The sequence below is a fragment of the Malaclemys terrapin genome, chromosome 1, assembly GCF_027887155.1.
Source record: "Malaclemys terrapin pileata isolate rMalTer1 chromosome 1, rMalTer1.hap1, whole genome shotgun sequence".
NCBI lineage: Eukaryota > Metazoa > Chordata > Testudines > Emydidae > Malaclemys > Malaclemys terrapin.
Window position 1 is genome coordinate 245,395,993 of NC_071505.1, and position 22,864 is coordinate 245,418,856.

At 42.8% G+C, this 22,864-nt stretch overlaps 1 long non-coding RNA gene across 2 annotated transcripts; it reads left to right on the plus strand.

The window, feature by feature from the left end:
* The first annotated feature begins 443 nt into the window (after positions 1–443).
* LOC128827469 (uncharacterized) lies at positions 444–17,761 on the plus strand. 2 transcript variants are annotated; one of them, XR_008442961.1, is made up of 4 exons: positions 444–476; positions 7,767–7,849; positions 11,003–11,175; positions 15,772–17,761. It is a non-coding gene; the product is annotated as an uncharacterized LOC128827469 (long non-coding RNA). The 2 variants fall into 2 exon arrangements; XR_008442963.1 differs by lacking the exon at positions 444–476 and adding an exon at positions 7,100–7,167.
* Positions 17,762–22,864: the final 5,103 nt, after the last annotated feature.

Consider the following 22,864-nt stretch of genomic DNA (forward strand, 5'->3'; position numbering starts at 1 on the left):
ATTCAAGAAATGCATTTGACAGTCTGTATCCTTATATTCACCACTTTTACAAAACTATGATAAACTCTTGTAAAAAGTATGCCTCATTTGAAAACTCATAATTTGCTGATCATTGTATGTGAAGTTATAAGATCCTACTGTATGATATTGCTGAGATATGCTCCCAGTTTAGAAAAGCAGGCATCAACAAAATCAGATGGACTATCACCTGGTTAAGTAGCCATTCTTTGGCAGGAAGAAGGGTCTGAGAGAGAAATTTAGATCTTGGCAATATAACAGCTGGGGGTTTTCATGTAAACAGACTGGCTGTTGCCTGAACCCAAGCTGGAGATGATTTCTCAAAGAGGAGGAAAAGATATAAAAATGAGTAACAGAGGCCTCAAATCACCTCTCTCCTCAACAAAGTTTGAAAGACAAAGCATTATTGAACTGTGGCCCTGGTTGAAGGAACCCAGCCAGACAACTGTAAGCATGTGGTAAGAGAAACCTTTTGCCTTAAATTCACTTAGCTTGTTAAATTAGGTATTAGTCTGTATTTTACCTTTTATTTCTTTGTAATCAATTCTGACTTTTATGCCTCATTACTTGTAATCACAGAAAGATGGATTTTTAAGTAGTTAAAACAAGTTTATTATCTAAGCTGGTGTGTTTGGATTGAAGTTTTTGGCAAACTACATTTGAAATAACTGGGTTTGTGCATATCACCTTTTATTAATGAAATGACAGACTTTCTATGAGCTTATATTGTCCAGAAGGCAAGAGCTGGGAAGTACAAGATGCACATTCCTGGAACAAGTCTGGGACTGGGAATTTGCAGGTGTTTCTCTGTAATATAATTCAGGAGTGGTTGATTTAATTCAGATGGGAATGATTTTTGCATGCTAGCAGCTGATGTGACCAGAGGGAGGGATAGCTCAGTGGTTTGAGCATTGGCCTGCTAAACCTAGGGTTGTGAGTTCAATCATTTGGGGATTTAGTTGGGGATTGGTCCTGCTTTGAGCAGGGGGTTGGACTAGATGACCTCCTGAGGTCCCTTCCAACCCGAATAATCTATGATTCTATGACCAGGAGTGGTGCTTCTCACAGAGAAGCAGTGTGAAAGGCGGCCCATGTTGAAGAACTGAGAGGACACAGCTGTTCAGTCTAGATTGTTCCCTGCATAATATTACAGTGTTCGGTGCTTAACTCTGGTTCTACTTGAAAATGACAGTAAAATTGGCATTGTGGAGTTCCATGCTTAGTGTCTGAAAGATTCCAGGTCAAATGTGCTTGGTTTACAGGTTAAAAGATGTTTGCTTGTGTTTCAACTGCCAGCCTTGCAATCTCCGCCTGTGAATAAAGAATTGAGCGGGGATCTTTCTGCCTCACACATCACTTGTAATAAATATTCTACAGGGTAAATAAGATCTTCAATGGCACCTGTGCATCCCCATTGCCATCGGTGGTTTTGGATAGATGTGATTTATTAGTCCTGTAATTGGAACTTTGTAAACACTACTATTGAGGATGCACAAGAGGGAATAAAATCTTCAACTCCCTCCCTCCTACCTGTGTTGGCTCTACAGGGCTAGCAGGAGTAAAATGCAATTAAAACTTAATTTAGTCACAAGTCAAGACATGGTGTACTCCAAGATTTCACTGTTGTAGAATTCAGCCTCTGGTGCAAAACTGTGCTCAAGAATCTCAGCTTTCGCTTAACAGTTCCTTCTGACAGCCAGACTCTTTCATTCTTAGCCTTGCAGAGCCAACACAGCTAACAGGAATAAAAACAGTACGCTGAAGTCAGCACAAATAACTCTGAATATATATATAGCAGACAGAGCTGAGTAAGAAGGTGCTACTATTTATTCAATACAGTTGCTTTTCAGAATAGAAATGCTCTTTTGAGATACTCTAAAAGGTGTCCTTTGGTGCTATGCTCTGGCTCTGATGCTGAGTCCTGCTGCCGCTGTTTTGGAGTGCCTCCGACTGAATTGCACATATGTGCACTACACAATCTGGGACACCACAGCAGCTGGCTTATAAGAATCCTTTGTGTTCCATTATGCAATGACTGGAAATAGTCAGAGGATTGGGGTGAGGGTTAGTTTATTTTAACATTTTTCTTTTTTAATTGCTCTCGAAATGCTAAAAATGTAAAAAGTGTTTGATTGCAAACCACGCCGCAGTGCCTGTGAAGAATACCTTGCAAAGAATTTATCTTTTTGGAAACAAAAACCTACTTCCTGTAAAGAAAAGTGGTTGGGCATCTGCAGTAGTGCAGATCACACCCATTTACCCTCTGATAGCTGAGCCAAATAGAGTGTGAGGCTAGACATACAGGAGTTGGTCAGCCCTGTAGACAATGCTTGTGTTGTGCCAGGGCTGAGCCTCAACACCTCTAGGCTGGGTAGTTCATAGCCCTGGCACCTCTGGGCTTGCCGCATCCGTTATGAAAGTAAAAACATTTCTTGAGCCCTGGCACCTCTTTTAATTACAAATTAAGCACTGCCTGGAGACCCGAGAGTAACTGATTTACCAGAACCAGTAAATGGATCTGATCCCTGTACCTATTTGGATATGGGCTACTGGTTTCTGTTTCCCCAGCAGCTAAGGACTGGTCAACTATTAACCTAAGGTCTAGAATGCTGCTAGCTGTGCAGACTCCAGCCTATTTGCTGACAGAATTCTGAAGTGGTTGGAAAAGAGCTGAGTCTGCCATTCTCAAGCTCTGAAGCTTGCAGGTGATACTCACCTACATATTATAGTCACACAATAAAGATGGAGAACCACTCTCAGAATAATGGAGTGTGTGTGTGAAAGTATCAAGTGTGAATTATATCATAGAATATCAGGGTGGGAAGGGACCTCAGGAGGTCATCTAGTCCAACCCCCTGCTCAAAGCAGGACCAATCCCCAGACAGATTTTTGCCTCAGATCCCTAAATGGCCCCCTTGAGGATTGAACTCACAACCCTGGGTTTAGCAGGCCAATGCTCAAACCACTGAGCTATCCCGCCCCCCTAAACTTTATATTTAAATATCTGTAACCTTAACAAAGTGAGGAAGTCTGTAAAGGAAAACCAGGAGATTTGTTGCCTAGCAGCTGTGGAGTGGTTCTAGAGTGACTGCTTAACGCATGAATCTCCGTGTTTGATTTCCCCTGCTAAAAGCTATCACTAGAGAGAAAAATGTGCCAACCATACTTCTTTATACAGACTCTGAGAAAACTATAATGACAACTGAAACTACTCATTTATTTGCTGCTCAAAACGTTGAGAGCTGAAATAGAACTCTCTTTCTCCTGCCTTCTTCAGTACTATTCTCTACACAGGGAAAGACTTCCCAATGCCTCAACAACAGGCACCCAGCTTCTCTTAATTCAAATTCCCTCCTTAAAACTCAGTTCTTTCCCAAGGTTTAAAAAATAGTAATCTCAGCCCTTCATTGAAATACAGGTGTTGTAAACTGCTCTGTGACTAACTTCCACAGTCTTCCGGTGCATCTTGTTTTCTGTCTATTGAAATAGTAAGTTCTTGGGGGCAGGCCTGGTGTCTTTCGGTGCCTTATACCCAGCAAAGCATATCAAAGGCTGTTAAAAATTCAGCAGACAGCTTTCCAATTCCCCCTCTCCACCCTGCCGGTAAGGTTTCTCCCTTTGCTTCACAAATATTATTTAATACGTGACATACAGCAACAACAACAGGCATTGTCTCTCTCTCTCTGGTGTTTGGCTGATTCTTGCTCATATGTTCAGGGTTTAACTGATTGCCATATGTGAGGGTGGGATGGAATCCCCCCACCCCCCGGTCAGATTGGAAGTGACCTTGGGGGCTTTTATTTATTTGCCTTCCTCTGCAGCTTGTGGATCATTTGCCACGAGTAACTAGGTATTATATTATTAATTATATTAATTATAATATTAAATAGGTAATCGTTTATGGAAAGGACACCTTCGGAATCCATTCTAACAATTAAGGCTCATTTCATTCAAAATGGTGGGTAGATTAATTCTATCTCACAACAGAGGTGGAAAAGCAAAACTGGCTGCATCTTTCATACTGTATCAAGGAGGTTGGGGAGTTGGGATCCAGACCAGCCGTGGTCCCATAATTAAGATTGCAGCCAGGTCCTTTTAGAAGCCTTTATTAGTGTCTAATGTTCCTCTAGTTTAAGAACAGCTTGATGGTACTGCTATGGCTTTTCCATATAGTTAAATTCCCCTTTAAAAAGAGCATATACTGTACATTTACAATGCTGGGTTACAAGGAAGCAAAGTTATTACAATGTGTTTGTATTTAACTGCAATGGTTATAGCATGCACATGAGTATGAAACTGTGACTAACCTTGGTAGCCAAAGCAGGGAGGTCTCATTAGAATTGTAAGTGTTGCCCTCTCCTGGGGTCTCTGCAATGCTGTGGTTAGAGAATTTAAAGTCAGAAAGGACCACCAGATCATCTGGTCTGACCTCCTGTATGTCACAGGCCACCCCCCAGCCATTCCCAACTCCAAACCCAGCAACTGAAATTAGCCCGAAGTATTACAGCCCATCAGAAACTAGACCATTATGTGCCAAGGGCAGAGAATAGGAGGGACCAAGGTGCACTAGTGCGTGAGGCCACTGCAGTGGCAGGGAAATGATTGCATGAGAGAGACCTAGTTACTCGTGGCAAATGATCCACAAGCTGCAGAGGAAGGCAAATAAATAAAAGCCCCCAAGGTCACTTCCAATCTGACCGGGGGGCGGGGGGGGGGGGGGAATTCCATCCCACCCTCACATATGGCAATCAGTTAAACCCTGAACATATGAGCAAGAATCAGCCAAACACCAGAGAGAGAGAGACAATGCCTGTTGTTGTTGCTGTATGTCACGTATTAAATAATATTTGTGAAGCAAAGGGAGAAACCTTACCGGCAGGGTGGAGAGGGGGAATTGGAAAGCTGTCTGCTGAATTTTTAACAGCCAGACACAAGGGCAACGACAACAGCCTATCAAGGAGCTGTCCAGCTGAGGAAGGCCTTAAAAGATCATTTTATCATTGTGCCCTTGTATTGCTGTGCGCTGCTTTTGTGTACGTCTGACTTTGGCCTGACTATGGCTCTCAGGTTATTTATAAACACCTTTTATGAATTTGGTGGGAAGGGATGGTGCTTTAGTCTGATAATTCTGTCTGGTGAAACCCAATAAATATACTGTGTCTGTATTTTTCCACCCCCCACTACCCCCCAAAATGTAATTTTATTAAATGCATATACACAATGAACAAACACCGGATTGCTTGCGAAGGATACGTTTAATTTCCTACGTCTTTTATTTTTCAGCTGATATATTGGTGTCGGTATCTTTCTGTTTGTTTGTAACAAATTTGATTTTTAATGTTAGAATTTCAGCTTTTATAAAACACTATCTCAATGCCAAAACATGCTGGCCTCTAAATGATTCTAATATTCTCTTATTTTGTCGCCAGTTCATGGGTTTTAAAATCAACTGATTATTTTAAAAGTCAGTTCCTTTGTTTTCTGACCATGCAGAAGGGTGCCATTTTGAATGACGGAAGGAATTGAGGAGGAGGGTGGTTCAGACATTGCAAAGAAAAAACACATTTAAAAAAATCATGCAGCAATGCACCTACCTGTGCTTCCTTTCCCTTCCTCTCTGGGCTCCTCTGGGTCTTGGTGGGGCCACTTGCATATGAAAAAGCTCCTGACTCTCTGCAGGGTCTGTATGCTGCTCTGTGTCCCCATCCTTTATGAGCTTGTCCTTGTTGGGCAGTGCTGATGGTCCCTTCTCTTGTTCTTACAAGGTGTCTACTGTCCCATTGGGGTTGGTGGTTGAGTGTAGAAGAAGAGATCAAGGACTTCTTTTCTGGTCCAGGCAGGAATACTTGGTTTAGCTGGACCTCTGCTTTTGTGCTTGGCCAGGCATATCTGCTCACAAATGTGAATTGGCAGGAAAAGAGACATTTTCAAAACACCCTGAGGATTTTTAAGCTGGGCGTGGAGGCACTTCCAGTGACTGACCACAGTGCAATGGAGTTCAAAATTAGGACTGGAGCAGTTATTGTTGCAGGGACAGGGGCATTGCAGGACTGTGGCTGGAGGACTGTTTTTACAAGCACAGGTAAGGCAGCATGTTTTCATCCTGACATAATGGAAAGAAAGGAAACCACCAGGGAATAGCTTTGGGTGGGAAAAAATCTCTGCCAGACTCAACACCATAAACTAGTGAGTATATTACATTAGATTTCTTTGATTTTCTTCCCTTTGTGGAGCTGATCTTGATGAGTGAAGCAATAAGCGTGTCTCATGTCCCACAGGCTTATGCAGGAAGATCTGTAGTTTATTTCTGAAATAAGAGTCAGTACCTGTATGGACTTCTAGAAGAAACTGTTGTGTGAGAAAAGTGAAGAGGGGATTCCTCAGTCTGATACCCCTTTTCTCCCCAGCCTGGACTGTGTTTAGCTTCTTGCTCCAACAGACCAGTCTGCCTCTACGGCTGCCACAACTATTCCCTCTGCCCACTCAGCTCCTGCATGCTACTTCAGCTTCCCACACATGCTCTATACTGGGCTTTACCATTGGGAGCCATTGGAACTTTATCCTTAATCCATCCTTGCCCATGTTTTATACCACTTTCTTATTTAAAATTCTTCAGAGGTGAACTGCATATGTCTGATATGACTTATAGAAGCTCCTGTGTAGACACCATGCCTCAACAACCTCACCAGTATTGCTAGCAGACATAGTATTCGAAGCTATTACCTTTGGCCATCTTGAGCATGCGTAACTGTTACAAGGAACATCTGCTTGTTCTTCTCTGCAAAGCTGCTGTGAATTCTCTGGACCCATTTCCAGGGATGACAGGATGCAGGAACAGGCCTGTTGGCACATCTTGCACTGTACATACAATTTGATATCCGTAGAGGCAGATTGGTCTGTTGGAGCAAGAAGCTAAACACAGTCCAGGCTGGGGAGAAAAGGGGTATCAGACTGAGGAATCCCCTCTTCACTTTTCTCACACAACAGTTTCTTTTAGAAGTCCATACAGGGTGTTTTGAAAATGTCCAAACCTGGCTGCCAAAAATAGCTTCTGTTCACTGTAATTCTTCTAGTGTGGCTTTCATACAATTCTGCCATCTGGATTATGAAGATTTTTGGTATCACCACATGGAAAGTCCACAATATACAGTGAGTCTCTGCTTGCAGTTCCTCTTTTTAAACTGTATGTGATGTAATTTGTTCACTGAGGACAACCTTCTACAATGTTATCCTTTGCAAGAGAAGAGGCCAGATACTGATACACTGCAGTCCCTTTATGCTGCTTCAAGAGTGCAAAGAGCTGTTCTAAGTGCAAAGAAGCAACGCCAAGCCATTCCTCTCAGCTTTCAGTGTAGAAGGTATCCCTGGAGGTAAGGGGGCATGTCTGGACTGTTACTGTGCTCTGGCTATTCTTGGCTACTGGAGCAGCTGCTTGAAGCAACAGGCAGTTGAATGAAAATTAAAGGAGCCCTGCGCTGCTCTGACCTATGTCAAGAGTTAGGCACACATCTGACTGGCTTGAGAACAGGGAAAATGTTAAGGTGACTTAAAGCCATCTTTGCCTTGCTTTTATTCCTGAATCCAGAACAAAGAATTAAGCCCCAGTCTTTTTTCCGTCTCCAATGTAATTACTTTTGCAGCAATAGGAAATCCTTCCAAAAAATGAGATTTTAAAGATGAGATTTGCTGGTGGTATATTTTTCACCTTTTAATAGCAAATGGCATAATGCTTTGTGTTTTTTTTTCAGATGGCTCACCCCAGATGTTTTACTGATGTTTTATCATTTTCTGAGCCCATTTCTGTAATCCAGCAACAGCTCAAGCCAAAACAGTAAGGGAGTTTCTTCGCTGCTGTTATCCAGATGTTCCTAATTTTCCCCTTCCAATCCACACATAAACCTAAATTTGGTGGTGCTTTCAACATGTGCTGCCTGGCCTGAGGTCTGGGTTAGAGTCCAGGTTCTGCCTTTGCTTGGGCTGGTAATCTGCCCACTTTGCAGTGAGGACACTGCTAAATCAAAAGGCTCAGCATACTCTGAACATAATATTTCCAGGAGATGGGATGCTATATTTATCTTGCACTAATTTAAGCAAAGTGCTTTAATCATTTATGGATCAGGAATGATCCCCTTTGTTAGAAACAGTTCCATATTACACTGTTTACCTTGGTGTTGTACTTTTAATCTGATTTTCACAAAAATTCCAAAATGTGTAGAGGTTTTATGTATTCATTGTGTTGATTCTATGGGCACAACACAGTGAATACTTGTGACATCTTTTTCTATATTCCCAGACAAATAAACAGTAAGAGGGAGTTACAATTGAGAGCACATATCAGTAATTTTGATTAAAATATTACTTTGATGTAAAAAACCAAGCATTATAAATGCAGGAAATAAAGAATTAAGGATAAATTTAAAAGAAATCAAAATACATTAAGGCATGGAAATGTAACAATTAAGGCACCAAAACAATCTCAACTCTGCCCTGTAGTGACACCATGCAAAAACCATATGATTATGATTAAGGCATTTTAATGTTTGTGGCCCTAGATTAAACTGATTTTTAAAAATAATTACATTCTTCCCCCTTATGAGGAAAAAATGATTTGGCATTTCTGAAAATTAAACTCAACAATTAAACTTTGTGTTAGATACCTGAAAACTGAGGCACTCAAAATAAAGATGTTGGCTTTGATCCTATAGTGCTGAATTTAAGCCTCTAGGTCAGGGGTCGGCAACCTTTCAGAAGTGGTGTGCCGAGTATTCATTTATTCACTCTGATTTAAGTTTTCGCGTGCCAGTAATACATTTTAACATTTTTAGAAGGTCTCTTTCTATAAGTCTAATATATAACTAAACTATTGTTGTATGTAAAGTAAGTAAGATTTTTCAAATGTTTAAGAAGCTTCATTTAAAATTAAATTAAAATGCAGAGCCCCTCAGACCGGTGGCCAGGACCCAGGCAGTGTGAGTGCCACTGAAAATCAGCTTGCGTGCCACCTTCAGCACACATGCCATAGGTTGCCTACCCCACTCTAGGTCCATGGTGTGGTGCCCAAACTTTTCCTGTCATGCTCCCCCCTCCCCAGTAATGGAATCTATCCACAACCTCCTCCATTACTACACAGTTGGCTCAGCAGAGGAGCTTGGGCTGACAGTGGAGCTGGGTGCAGCACTGGCGGGCGATGGTGGTGGAGCTGGCCTGGGAGCAGAGAAGGAATGATGGCAGGGCTGGGCTGGGGGCAGAGCAGAGGGTGGAGTGAAGCTGTTGCTGGAGGCAGAGCAGAGAGTGGAGCTGGTCCGGGGGAAGAGCAGGGCTGGGTGGTGCTCCCTCCCCACTTCTCATGGGGGGGCAGGTCCAGGCTCCACCACACCCCACACACCCCCGAACATTCCTCTGTGCCCTCCTAGGTGGCTGTGCCCCACAGTTTGGAGACCACTGCTCTAAGCAGAGCCTGTATCTGACAATCGCGTTTTAAACTGATATGGTGCTAAATATATTCTTTTCTCAAAGCCCTATAACTGCACATGAACATATGGATTTAAGAGAATTGCATTGGTTGCTTCTTATCAAATTGTTCTGAGATGTTGAATGATAAATTGATCATATAGAAGGAAACTGACTGAAGAAACAGTAACACAGATAAGGCACGTTCTTTCAGCTGAGACCCTGGAGATCACCAACAGAGAGAGACGCTGGCAAAAGATAAGAGCCCTTTGCTATATCATACAATTAACAAAGTGAAGCGTTACCTTCTGTGTGTGGGTAAATCATTTATGCAACGTTAATTTGGGTCTTGTCCTCAGCATCATAAAAAAAAGTTATGTAAATCTGATGTATTTTAGAAAAATATTAGGGAGCTGGATTAGCAGAGAGTACAAGATGTATAGTAATTGGGGGACAAGAGTAATTTAAATTGTATTAATTCTTCCCCAAAGTGGGAGTATAAGAGATGGGTCCATCTGTCTTCATCTGCTCTTATAAGATTCAATAAAAGATCCAAGTTTATTTTAGGTATACCTTTTATGGATGACGTTGTAGCAGCTCTTGATATTTTGACCCTTTAGGGACCTATTTGAGTTTTCAGTGAGGAAAAATGAGACCTCAGATATCCAATTTCCTCTATACCCTGATAATTTCTCAAAGATGTGAATCAGATGCAGAAATTTAGGCACAGTTCCGTCAGGATCAGTGATAAAAATCGACATGTCATCAGCATAATATTGAGCTTTATCTGCCTTGATTCTTTCATGCCCTTGTTTTCAGTGATGGCCACTCTGAAAGGTTTAATTCTCAAATTAAATTATTGAAAATAACCCTAATGAGTCAAAGTTAAAAATGAATGTTTCAATTAGTAGTGTTAGAGGACTGTGCCTGATAGGCAATCTGGGGCAATTGCCTTGGAACTATATATAATTTGTACAGACCTAACATACAGGCTAAGAGCATATGCAGTAGAGTTGTGCAGGACCTAGAATTTTCATTTCACAGGAAATTCTCTGGTGTGTGTTTTTTTTTTTTAAAGGATTTTCATACTCAACTGGAAAAAAATCAGTACACAGAATTTTGACATTTGTTGACAATTTTATTTTGCAGGAAAATTTCATTTTTGGTCAGTCAAAATATTTCATTTTGATAGATTTTTTTTCTTTTAGAACATATTTTTATAATATTATATTGTTTCATTTTGATATATTTGGAACAGAACGTTTTGATTTTAACATTTTGACCTTCTCAAAATACTTTTCAATTTTTTTCTAAACAAAATTTTGTCAAAATCAACATGTTCCCTGGAAAAGCTTTTTTTTTTTTTTTTTTTTTTTAAATCTGATGAAATGACATTTTCCAATGGGAAAATACTGAGTACTGTATGTTAGAGCTGATCAAAATTTTTCTGATTAGTCATTTCAGTGAAGACATTTGTAACTAACATGCAGGAAAACAACTCTTTGTTAATCATCTTTGCTCTACTTCCTTACAGTTTTACTGGAGAAGCAAAACATGAAGCTCCTATCCTGCATCTGTACTCCCATGAATAACCTTTCAGACCCCACACACAGACTGATAGAGTCAAGAAGCAGTACTGGGCGAAGAGGGCCTACAGAAAATGCTCCAAATGGAGGATCTGCTCAAAAGCCAAGTGAACTCTGTCAAGTTGAGTGGGGAAGCAGACTGGGGGGTGGGTGGGGAGTTTGGCTGACAGAGTTGGTGAGGCTCTGAGGGGCCTGGCTGGAAACTGGAATTGAAGCAGCTGGAGGCAGGCTGGCAGGCTGCTGTCTGGAGGCTGGGACTGAGTGCTAGTGTCTGGCTGAAGATGGTGTAGGAGCAGGCTGGGTGGAGGGCTGCGGCTGGCCCCCAGCTGAAATGAGGCTGGACATTGAAACTGACAATAGAGGTGAGGGGAGAAGAGAGAGTTCCTTTGAACTATGAAAGAGAATAAGCAGGGGGTGAAGAATGGTCTCAGATCGGGGGGTGGGTGGGGGGGAGAAGACTAGCTATATCGGGATTGGAAGAAGGAATGCATAGAAAAGAAAAACAGGATAAAAGTCAACCTTTTATCATTGTCAAATCAGAGACAGCAGATGTGAAAATAGGAGATGTTAACGACTGAATGGATGAAGCAAAGCGCTGGTGATGTACAAATAACGCAGGGTTGAGATCTACTGATAGACTATACCCCTAACGAGCAAGCTGGAAAATGTCCTACAACTGTAATCTTAGGGAAAATGAAAGTTCCTTGTCAATTGCCTAAATTCCTGATGGAAACAGGACGAGTTATGTCTGGATTACCACTAGATTTATCTGAGAATGATATCAAAAAGAGTATAGGTGAAGATAAAGTATTGTTTGTTAAACAGCTACTTAGTAGGAGAGAGGGAGAAAACCAGCCATCTACAGCTTCATGCATAACACATAAACATGGGCTACTTCCAGATAGGATCCAAATGGGGTATCGATCTTTCTGGGTTAAACCATATATTTCCTCCCCTCCCCCACCATACACACGTGCATGAAGTGCTATAATTGTCAAAGATTTGGACATATGGCAGCCATTGTAGGGAACACTGTCTAGAAGGAACAGAACCTAAATGCAGCAATTGGGGGGGAAAGCACAGTGCAGCATATAAAGAATGTGTGCTAGCACAGTGAGCCGTAGAAATAAAAAAGAATTATTCAAATAGTATCATATGTAGAGACTATCAAAAGGTACCCACTGAAGAAAACAGAAATTGACAAAAGTAAGAGAAAAGATGTACAGGGGCAGCAGAATGTCTAGTTGGACAGGCAGGAGAATATGAGAGAAATGGGAGATGATGTATTCCTTGTAGGTAAAGAGAAGTTTATAGAATTCATTATAGAAGTTATTAACGGCACCTCGCAGACCAGGAGAAACACTGAAAGGATTAAAATCATAGCAAAAGCAGCAGAAAAAGATCTAAAGATAGACACCCTCTCGTGAGACCTCTTTTACACAATTTTAAAAGAAGGCAATAATACAATTTAAATAACATGGTCTTCATGATCCTTAACTGTAATGTACATAGTTTAGTAATGCATGGACAAGAACTAAAGAGAGCCATCTTTGAAGTGGGGAAAAAGGCCTAATTTAATGTGTGTAAAGAAACGTGGCCAATAAGTAAACTTGCGTTTAGTTCACCAGGATATGAGATGCTCCAGAGTGACTGAGAGGCTACCTGAGTGGCAGGAGGTCTGTATATTTATAAAAGAGGGACATAACCATGTTGAAATTGATGTGTAGAAACTAAGTTTTGAATATAATGCTATTGAGAGTCCCATGAATAACAAAAGCATTTACTTTTGAAATGAAATTAATAGGCAGCAGGTTTAAAACAAATACAAGAAAGTTCTTCTTCATGCAGTGCACAGTCAACTTGTGGAACTCCTTACCTGAGGAGGTTGTGAAGGCTAGGACTATAACAGCGTTTAAAAGAGAACTGGATAAATTCATGGTGGTTAAGTCCATTAATGCTATTAGCCAGGATGGGTAAGGAATGGTGTCCCTAGCCTCTGTTTGTCAGAGGATGGAGATGGATGGCAGGAGAGAGATCACTTGATCATTGCCTGTTGGTCCACTCCCTCTGGGGCACCTGGCCACTGTCAGTAGACAGGATACTGGGCTAGATGGACCTTTGGTCTGACCCGGTACAGCCGTTCTTATGTACTTACAGATTTACGTTTATAATCCATGCAACGTTAGCTAATTTTTTTAGTGCTAAAATAACTAATATCAAAAACTCATTTGTGATTTGAGGAGCTTTTAGTAGTCATAATAAGCTATGGGGAAGTAAGAAAACTGACCTAAATGGTAAATGTTACTGAATACAGGAGCAGCTACTAGATTTAATCAGTGGATAGATCCTTTCATAAAGATGGAATGGGAAAGAAACGGTTACTCACCTTCTCGTAACTGTTGTTCTTTGAGATGTGTTGCTCATATCCATTCCAAACCCACCTGCCTTCCCCTCTGTCAGAGTGTCCGGCAAGAAGGAACTGGAGGCGGCGGCGGGTCAGTGGGGCCCTATGTGCAGCGCCATGAAGGCGCGACTCCAGGGGGCTCCAGAGCTGACCCGACGGATGCTGCTAGGGGAAAAACCTTCTGGTGAACTGTGCACACAACGCACGCACACCTAATTGGAATGGATATGAGCAACACATCTCGAAGAACAACAGTTACGAGAAGGTAAGTAACCTCTTTTTCTTCATAGAATATCAGGGTTGGAAGGGACCTCAGGAGGTCATCTAGTCCAACCCCCTGCTCAAAGCAGGACCAATCCCCATCTAAATCATCCCAGCCAGGGCTTTGTCAAGCCTGACCGTAAACCTCTAAGGAAATATTCCACCACCTTCCTAGGTACCTGCTGTTTCAACTTTAGGAGGTAGCCCAAGATAAAGGGGACCGACGATTGTGTCGGAGGGATATGCCTCTGCGAGCACCAAATCGCAAATCTTTTCCACTTGGCCAGGTAAGTAGCTCTGGTCAAAGGTTTTCTGCTACCCAGAAGAACCTCCCTAACAACGTCTGAGCAAGTGAGCTCTAGTGGGTTCAACCATGCAACTTCCAGGCTGTGAGGTGGAGAGACTCGAGATTGGGGTGCTGAAGCCTTCCGTGGTGATCAGTGATGAGGTCCGGAACTAGCGGTAGAGTGATTGGAGTATCCACCGATAGCTCCAGTACCATGGTGTACCAATGCTGTCATGACCAGGCCAGTGCCACCAGGATCACCGAGGTTCCATCACTCCGGATTTTGAGGAGGACCCTGTGAATCTGAGGACCTGCGATGTTCCTGCCACTGCTTCCTCTGGAGACAATGATGAGGAGCCCCAAACATGGGAGGGCCCCACCTGCCCACCTGGAGTCCACCTCAGTGCTGGCCACGGTACCGGCTGTGGCACCGGCTGCAGTACCTTCTGTGGTACTGATTATAGCCATGCCACTGGGTACGGTGCCACTGAGTACGGTGCCACCGTACAGTGCTGGGTGCCGGTGATGGCTCTGCTGTCCATGCCGGTTCTGGTGTCTGTGCCGGATGCAGTACCGATTGTGGTGGTAGCGGTGACTGATGCTCAGGAGAGCTCCCTGGCCCTAGACGCACTTCTCTCAGAAGCGACTGAAAAGGAGCATGCTGAGGCGGACCCCTGGGACTGGTGGTAAGCCCATGGGGTCCAGAAGGGCCACTGAGTTGGCATCTGACTTGGTACTTGCCACTGTGGAGGCCACGGTACCAGGGGGAAGTTTGAGTCATCCCCGCTGTCTGGGAGTGCTGACGGCTACGGTGCTGGCTTCTCTGGGACACACATGAGTCTGTGTCCAATTCGGACTCTGAGTCCATGCAGGGAGACCATGGCGGTGCTGGGGATCGGTGCCGGGGTGTTGGAGACCATTGCCGAGTCATAGCTGGCTTGCTCCTGCACTGCACCAGTGGCCTCTGTCGTTTGGGGCCTCGGAACCGGTGCAGTGCCACCATGGTTGGGGAAGTGTGGACCTGTCAGAGTTATCAAGTCCCATGCCACCTCATAAGTTTCAAATGTGGAAGGGAGGTCCAAATCTTCCACCTGGGTTTCTTCCGGTGGGACCGGACTCAACAGTCCCTCCCATGGGCCTGGAGATGATGGTGCTGGCTCTTGAGCTGGAAGGGAAGTGTGGTCTTGCACCGGTCGCCCTCCCTTGGGTGGTTCCCGTTCCCTTGCACAGGAAAATGAACACCCTCTATCAGTCTTCCTGTGCTGCTTCTTTGGGACAGAAAACTGTGAGTGGTGCCGAGATTGATCCCACTCTGTGCTCAGTGCCGGGGAATGCTGGTGCCGAGGGGCTCAGACCCTAGAGTCCTTCCTTGGCACCTCCCGGACCGAAGTCGGTGCGCTGCGCACTGACGCTGAGGAGCCCGATGCTGTGTCCACGGGGCTCGACTCGGACTGAGGGTGGAGAGCTGCTCCCATTAGTAGTAACTTTGATCTGTGGTCCCTCTCTTTCTTCATGCGGGGGTGAAAAATCCTACAGATCTCATACCCCTCCGTTCGATGGGACTCCCCCAGCACTGTAGACAAGCCGAGTGTGGGTCACCCTTGGGCATAGGCTTCTGGCAAACCCCATACAGCTTAAACCCCTGGGTCCAAGGCATGCCCCGGACGCAGAAGAGAGATGGGGAAACAGGGGAGGGAAACACCCCCTCACTACCCAAATCCAAATATCTAACTAACTTTTTAAAAACTATCTTTAACTATTTACAGAAAACTAGGCTAGAGGATTGCTCGTTGAACATGAGAGACGAAAGGCTCCAATGACCATCACTGGCAATAAGAAGGAACTGGAGAGGCGGTGGATTGGTGGGGCCCTATATACAGTGCTATGAAGGCACAACTCCAGGGGGCTCCAGAGCTGACCCGAAAGACACTGCTATGGGAAAAACCTTCCGGCAAACTGTGCACATGGCGCACACACACCTAATTGGAATCTATATGAGCAAGCACTCGAAGAAGAATGATCACTTCCTTATGCTTATTGAGAACCAAGGCTGAGGAAAGGTCAAAAAGAGTTCCTAGCGTGAATTTTTGAGAAGCTGATTGGGGCCATTTCAAGATCAAATGTGATGAATATTTATGTAGTAACTGTACAAGTGACAACCTAGGAGAATTCTAGACCAACGTAATACAAGGAATTGCAGCAGCGATCTGGCCATCTACAAAGTATCATATTGCTCCTGACTTGGAAATCTGGTTTCCTGGTGGAAGAAGGATTTCAAATTAGCAATCAAAGAAAGAAAAAAGGCATACAAGCAAGCAAAACATAACAAATAGTAAAAATTTAATGATTAGTAAGGTGGTGATACAAAGGATTATCAAAAAGACCAAAAACAGGAAAATGGAGAAAGTTTTGTGGGAAATTAAACAAAGATTCAAAGCTTTCAGAAATATAAGTAAATTCAAAGAATGCATGGAATTTAAAATAAAAGTATACCTGGTCTTATCATAAACAATGAAACAGAGGACTCTAACTTAGAAAGACTGACATTTTAGCAAAATAACTCCAAGGCCAGCAGTGATATGAATCAAAACAGTGAGTTTTGTAGGGGGAAATAGAAGGTTTATTTAAGATAAATGTGAACTATTAAAGGGTTAGAGAGACACTACTGATGTGTTAAACAAAAAGTTGAGTGTGCAGAAGCTTATTGCAGCCACTAGGAAAAGGAAGTATACAGCTCCAGGCAAAGATAATTTATGAAATGCTTCAACGCTTGTCAGAAGGGAGTCTAAAGATTCTGTTGCAGTTACACGATGAGATAGGGAAAAGGTCTGCTGCCAATAGAACTGAAACAAGGATTGGTGATACCAGTTAGGATACTGAGCAAGCTACATACAAGCCCTGATGCTTATAGGCCTATTTCCAGGGCCAGCTCTAGGCACGTGCTTGGGGTGGCACATTTTCAGGGGTGGCATTCCGGCCAACTAGGGGCACTAGTTTTGGTCTTTGTGTCGGTATAGAGTATCTCAGTAATTTACATCAACATATATAATGACACTAGGGGGTTGTGCTACACTGAGGGGTTGTGCTAATTTAACTAAATCAGTGTGTCTATCAGTGTAGTTAAGTCAGTCAAAAACTGGGTATAGTTAGGCCCGTAGAAGTGGTCTACATTGGGAATTAGCCTGGTTTCAGCCATCAGTGTAGCTACAACTCCCTAGTATGTTTTTTTGTTTTGTTTTTTATTTCCTACCATTGGCAACAGTAGAGCTTGCCTCTGCTTGAAACTGGGGCAAAACTCCAGTGGTGTAAATTGTAGCTTATCTTCCAGAAGAGGTTTTCACAGGTGAAGCTATACTGCGGGCCAAAATCAAGGCTAATTTCTAATGTAGATAAGGCCCTATTCTCTGTGTTAGATTGCAGTGTTTTTAACAATTATTTATCTTTCCCATCCAAAACTAAATATATAAACAACTTCTTGCTGAACAAGCAGAACATAATGCAAGGTATTCAATCAGTTTTCCGTAACATATTGTCTTCACTTAGATATTGAACTAGGTAACTGGAATATTTTGCTCCTTCAAAGTCCTGGGCCAAATTCATTGATGGTATAATTTAATGGAAAGCAATAGATTTACTCTAGAGATTAATTTGACTTGTTAACTAATTAATCCTCACAACCACCTGTGAAGTATATTAGGTAAATAGGTACTATTATCCCTGTTTTACAGGTAGGGAGGGATTTGACTTGCCCAAAGCGCTTGTCTTCACTACCCGCCTGGATCGGCGGGTAGAAATCGATCTCTCGGGGATCAAATTATCGCGTCTCGTTGGGACGCGACAATCAATCCCCGAATCGACGCGCGTACTCCACCAGCCCAGGTAGGAGTAAGCGCCGTTGACGGGGGAGCCGCAGTGGTCGATTTGCCGCCGTCCTCACAGCGGGGTAAGTCGGATCGGATACGTCGAATTCAGCTACGCTATTCGCGTAGCTGAATTTGCATATCTTAAATCGATTCCCCCCCCAGTGTAGACCTAGCCAAAGTCACATTGACCATTGGTTTGAATGGAAGTTAGGAGACTCAATACCTTTATGGATCTGGGGCCTCCTATCTTCTCTCTTAGGTACTTATGTGACACCCCTTTTCCCCCCCCACCCCATTTCCATAGTATCTGAGCATCTCACAATCTTTTAACATATTGATCCTCACAATACCCCCTGTGAGATAAGTATTAAGTATTTAAAATAATGAGTGCCTAAAGTTAGATTCCCAGAGTGTGATTCACAAAGGTATTTAGGTGCCTAATGCCCATTGAGATCCCTTTATTTAGGTGTCTAAACAAGTAGCTAAGATTTTAAAAATTGACTAATGGGTTTTGTACCCAATGTGAAACACCTTAAAGGGGCCCTACCTTTTCAGAGGGTGAAGACTTGGCACTTTCTGAAAATCAGGCGTATGAAAAGGGTCTTAAGTTAGGCACCCAAAAGCTGAGGCACTCAACAGGACTAGCTATTTTTTAAAATCTTGGCCAAGTGGGGGAAAATCGTTTGTAATTTAAAAGCGAATGAATTAAAATCCTGTTGAGCAATAACTTTTATTGCTCACAATTCTATTAATATTTGCCTCCCATGTGATTGATTTTGAGGGGTTTTTTTTAAATCATTTTTCTAGTCAGATGTTAAACAAGCCAAGTCGGAAAAAGAACGTTCAGCCATGTAAAGAAATGATAGCTCTAATAGCAGCCATATTAGACAAGGATAGCTATTTATTTGTCTTGCAGTATATAGTGGGCCTGCCTTGGTGGGTTCTTATGTGCATGTTGCTACGTAAACTCATTGGAGAAGGCCAGGTTGAAAAAGTGCATGTTGCACTTGGAGCAAAAAGTGGGGAGATTTGCAATGGGCCTTAGCTTCTGTAGTTGTTTGTGTCACAGTCTTGGTCTGACCCCTGGGAAAGTTCTGTCTCCTGCACAGACAAGATATATATTTATTGTAGAGAGTTGCATTGTACCAGAGGAGCAGAGCTGTTGAACACAGGCTTTTTCCCAGAGCTTCAGGCAATCTTTTGGATATCCTGGGCCCAGGTGACTGAGGACCACTGAGCAAGCTGAAGATAAGGGCAAAGGCCCAGATCTAAAAAAGGTTGAGGTGCCTAACTCCCATTGATTTCAATGGACGTGACGTTCCTACATACCTATGAGGATCTGGGTCCAAGACGTGACGTGGTTTGATAATGGTTACGGGAAGCCAATGCAGAGAGTGAAGGGCAGATGTGATGTACTCACCGTAGCTCATGTTGGTGAGGAAAAATGCCATAGCATTCTGTACTAGTTGGAGTTTTGTAAGCTCTGAAGCCTTAGTACCCAGGTATATTGCACTGCTGTAGTTCATCCTGGAGGTAATGATGGTATGTATAGCTGAAGTCAGGTCATTATCTGCCAGGAAGGGATGCTTTCAACTGAGCTATAATGATTTGCACAAATTGAGGATCTGGCCCGTCCTTGTCTCCAAGATAACTTGTCAATTATCCATGTTCTTTATGGCCCCCATCACTATATAGCTGAACATCTACACAGGTTTCAAACTATAAAGGGTTTTATAGAGCAAAACCAACAGCTCCAGTGCAGACTTTACAGTAAAGGTGAAATGTGATCTGTGTGTGAAATTTGATTCTCTCTCCCCCCACCAATCCAGAGCTCCTATCTGTGCAAAACCTAGGTGTGTCATGGTTAAGTTCATACTAACATGGTCCACTGAGGGAATGGCACTTCAAAGATGATCAAACATATTTTTAGGGTTGGATCACATATATTGACTAACTTGGTTAATTTTAATTAAAACAACAGAAACTTATTCTTGTAAGTAATAATGAAGATTTAACACAACATTACATGCAAAGAAGCACATCTCTAAGCATACTTTCTGATTTCTACCCTTGTTTCTGACTTTTTTTCCTCTTTAACTAAAAAGATTCTACCAAAAAAGGACTAATGGACCAATCCAGTTCAGATGTATTTATTTGGTACATTCCATTTAACTGGGACAGTTAATCAGGAAATCCACTTAATCGGCAGGAAACTTATTTAAGCCTAATGATATGCAAGGCTGGGATGGCTGCTTTAGGGAGATGGTAATTCTGTTTAACTGAGATGTTTTTAGGTGACGTAATGGTTCAAATTGGTGTTTAACTCTTTTTGCTTCAGTATCATGCTGGTTCTGTGTGTCTGTTCTAGCTACAGCTTGCAGTACACCTTACATGCAACACAAACTATTTCATCACTACCTGCTAACCTGTATTTTCCATACCAACTGCACCTGCTAAGTGTCCTACTGTAGTGCCTCCGCTCCATGGACCTGTCCAGTAATGTGAAAAAATTGCTGCAGCATTACCATTGAAATGGCATCTTCTACTAATCAGGGGAATGTATCACTAGCTCTGGGGATCCTTTTATCTCTAGATGTCTCATTCGAATCCAGCCCAGAGCAGCAGTGACTATAGCTCGTTGAACATTTCTGACGAAAACCAAACAAGTCATGCTTCCCCCCGTTTTCTAGTAGTAAGCTACTGAATTATAGTGGTTACAGCTGATGGCTGTTCAGTCACCTATAGGACATGATTTAATAACCATAGTCCAATTTCTTAGTAGAGCGATTATCTATCTCAACTGTGCCATTTGCTGGCAGTCTCAGGAGTGAAACCAAGCAAGGAATGGGCACGGAGACTCGAATGTTCTCTAACTTCTAGAGATGGCCTCTCCAAATCAGCATTCAGTTGTGCTGACGGGTGGTGTTGGGAAGCTTGTATATCTGCTGCCTCCTCCGAACCTATTCTGTGCAGAAATAGAGGTGATACGTTCCAGGGCTAGTACATTTTCTGAACCATTAAATTGACCAAACTGGCAAGAGGAAAAAAGGACATGGGTAAAGATACTATTTTAAACAAGATGCAAAGCTTGAGTAGTTTCCACAGTATGAGGACCGTGTGCCAGCATAACATGAGCAGGCCATACTTCCAACAATGAAGAGCTTAATAGCAGCAGTCAGTTCACGCTAAATGAAGTGAACAGGCTCACTGCTTGAAATTAGACCCTATTAAATACTGTGGTGTAGGTCCAAGGTAAGCAGCAAAAGAAAATTGCAACCCGTATGTGGAGTTGAGAAGAGCAAGAAGTTTTGCGGAGAAATGAGTAAGCTGATAATATAATTTTTAAATGACCTAGCAAACAAGCTGCTGCCTTTGACCCATGGCTAAGATAAGGGAGGGCAAGAGCTGGAAGTCTACTCATTTAAGAACAATGACAAGATGGACCTATCAGCAAACCAGTGGATCCCTTTTAAGTAGGACTTTTTCTATCATGCATCTCCACACCGCCATTATTTTACCCCAGCTCTCTGCATTTGAAACATCACTAGGGACTTATGTTGAACACAGTTTAATGGGGGAAACTTAGGATCAACCCTGGCCAGCTAGCCTGGGTTCAGAGATGTTGAACTGTGTTTATACTATATCCTAACTGGCGTTTCACATTATTTTAGTGAGCACGATTTTTTGAAAACATCGGTTTTCCTAGACTAGTCAAGGCTTAATTGGAGAGGGGACAGAATGTTGGAGCCGGGCAATTCCACAAGGGTTGGGATTAGCAGAGGGGGCAGCAGCTGGAGTGAGGAATAGGAAGGAGAGCAGGGGACTGTGTGGGAGGGATAACAGGAACAAAATGGGGGAGAGGAGGAGTAGGGTAGAGAGAAGACAAAGTAAGATTCAGCAGAGACTTGCTGCCATAGGTCCCCTGCTGGCCCTGGATCCTTACCAGTGGTGGAGCAGAGGGATCCGAGCATGAATGGGTAACTCATCTAATTTAAAACTAACTCAGTCACTATAATTTAGGTGGGGAATCCCCATAGGGTTGCTACAACATGTGCAATATGTGACACATTGCAGAGGTCACCATAGCCCTTGCACTTACTCCTCTTCTGCTGACTCCATATCTTCCACTCCACTTCTTGCAGATGGACCAGCCCACCAGTTCATGATTTCATTATTTGTGAGAGGCAGAACAGCTGCAGTTTAGGAATTTTAGGAAGAGGAACATGGTGTTCATAGGAGACATAAATCTATAAGAATCTTGTATGAGCCCCTGGATTTGGTAATATGAATGGATCAGTCCCAGCACTGTGCTCCAAATCTTCCTCCTGCTGCCCATCACCTCTCTGCATTCCTCTCCCACTGCCCTTCTCCAACCTTTCTCCTGTTACCAGCCCCAACCCACTTATTCTTATAACCCCCGCCCCGACACACACGCGCGCGCGCCACAGGAGGAGGCAGAAAACAGAATGATGCTTCTCCCTCATCTGTGTCCTGTTTGACTCTGCCAGGATTTCATCTTCTCCACTCTGAGGTGAAGGGAACAGTTTGACCCTATGTTGCTATAAAAAAAAAAAAAAGTGAAATGGGATCTGGGTATCTAAAGTTAGGATTTTTATTATAGCTAAAGCAGTTTTATTTGAGGAGACCAGGAGGGTTACAAATGCTTAAACTGGATAGTTGCAATAATTCTTTTAAAATATTGTAATTCAACAAGCACTTCCTATTGATAACAAATGTGAACTAATTTATATCCACATGAAAACCAGTAAATGTGGTTTATCCATAGGTTTATCATTATTATTATTTTATTATTCTGATATATGGCCAGAGTAACTGTAAGCACTACAGTATAGAGTTGGATGGAAGGTTAAATGCTATTTTGAGACCATTATTCTCTTGCTAATCATACGCTCTCTGAAGATTCATCACTGGAAGCATAATTTGACTACCATTACAACAGATTCTACTTTAGGCTTCCAGGCAGCAGCAGCTTGAC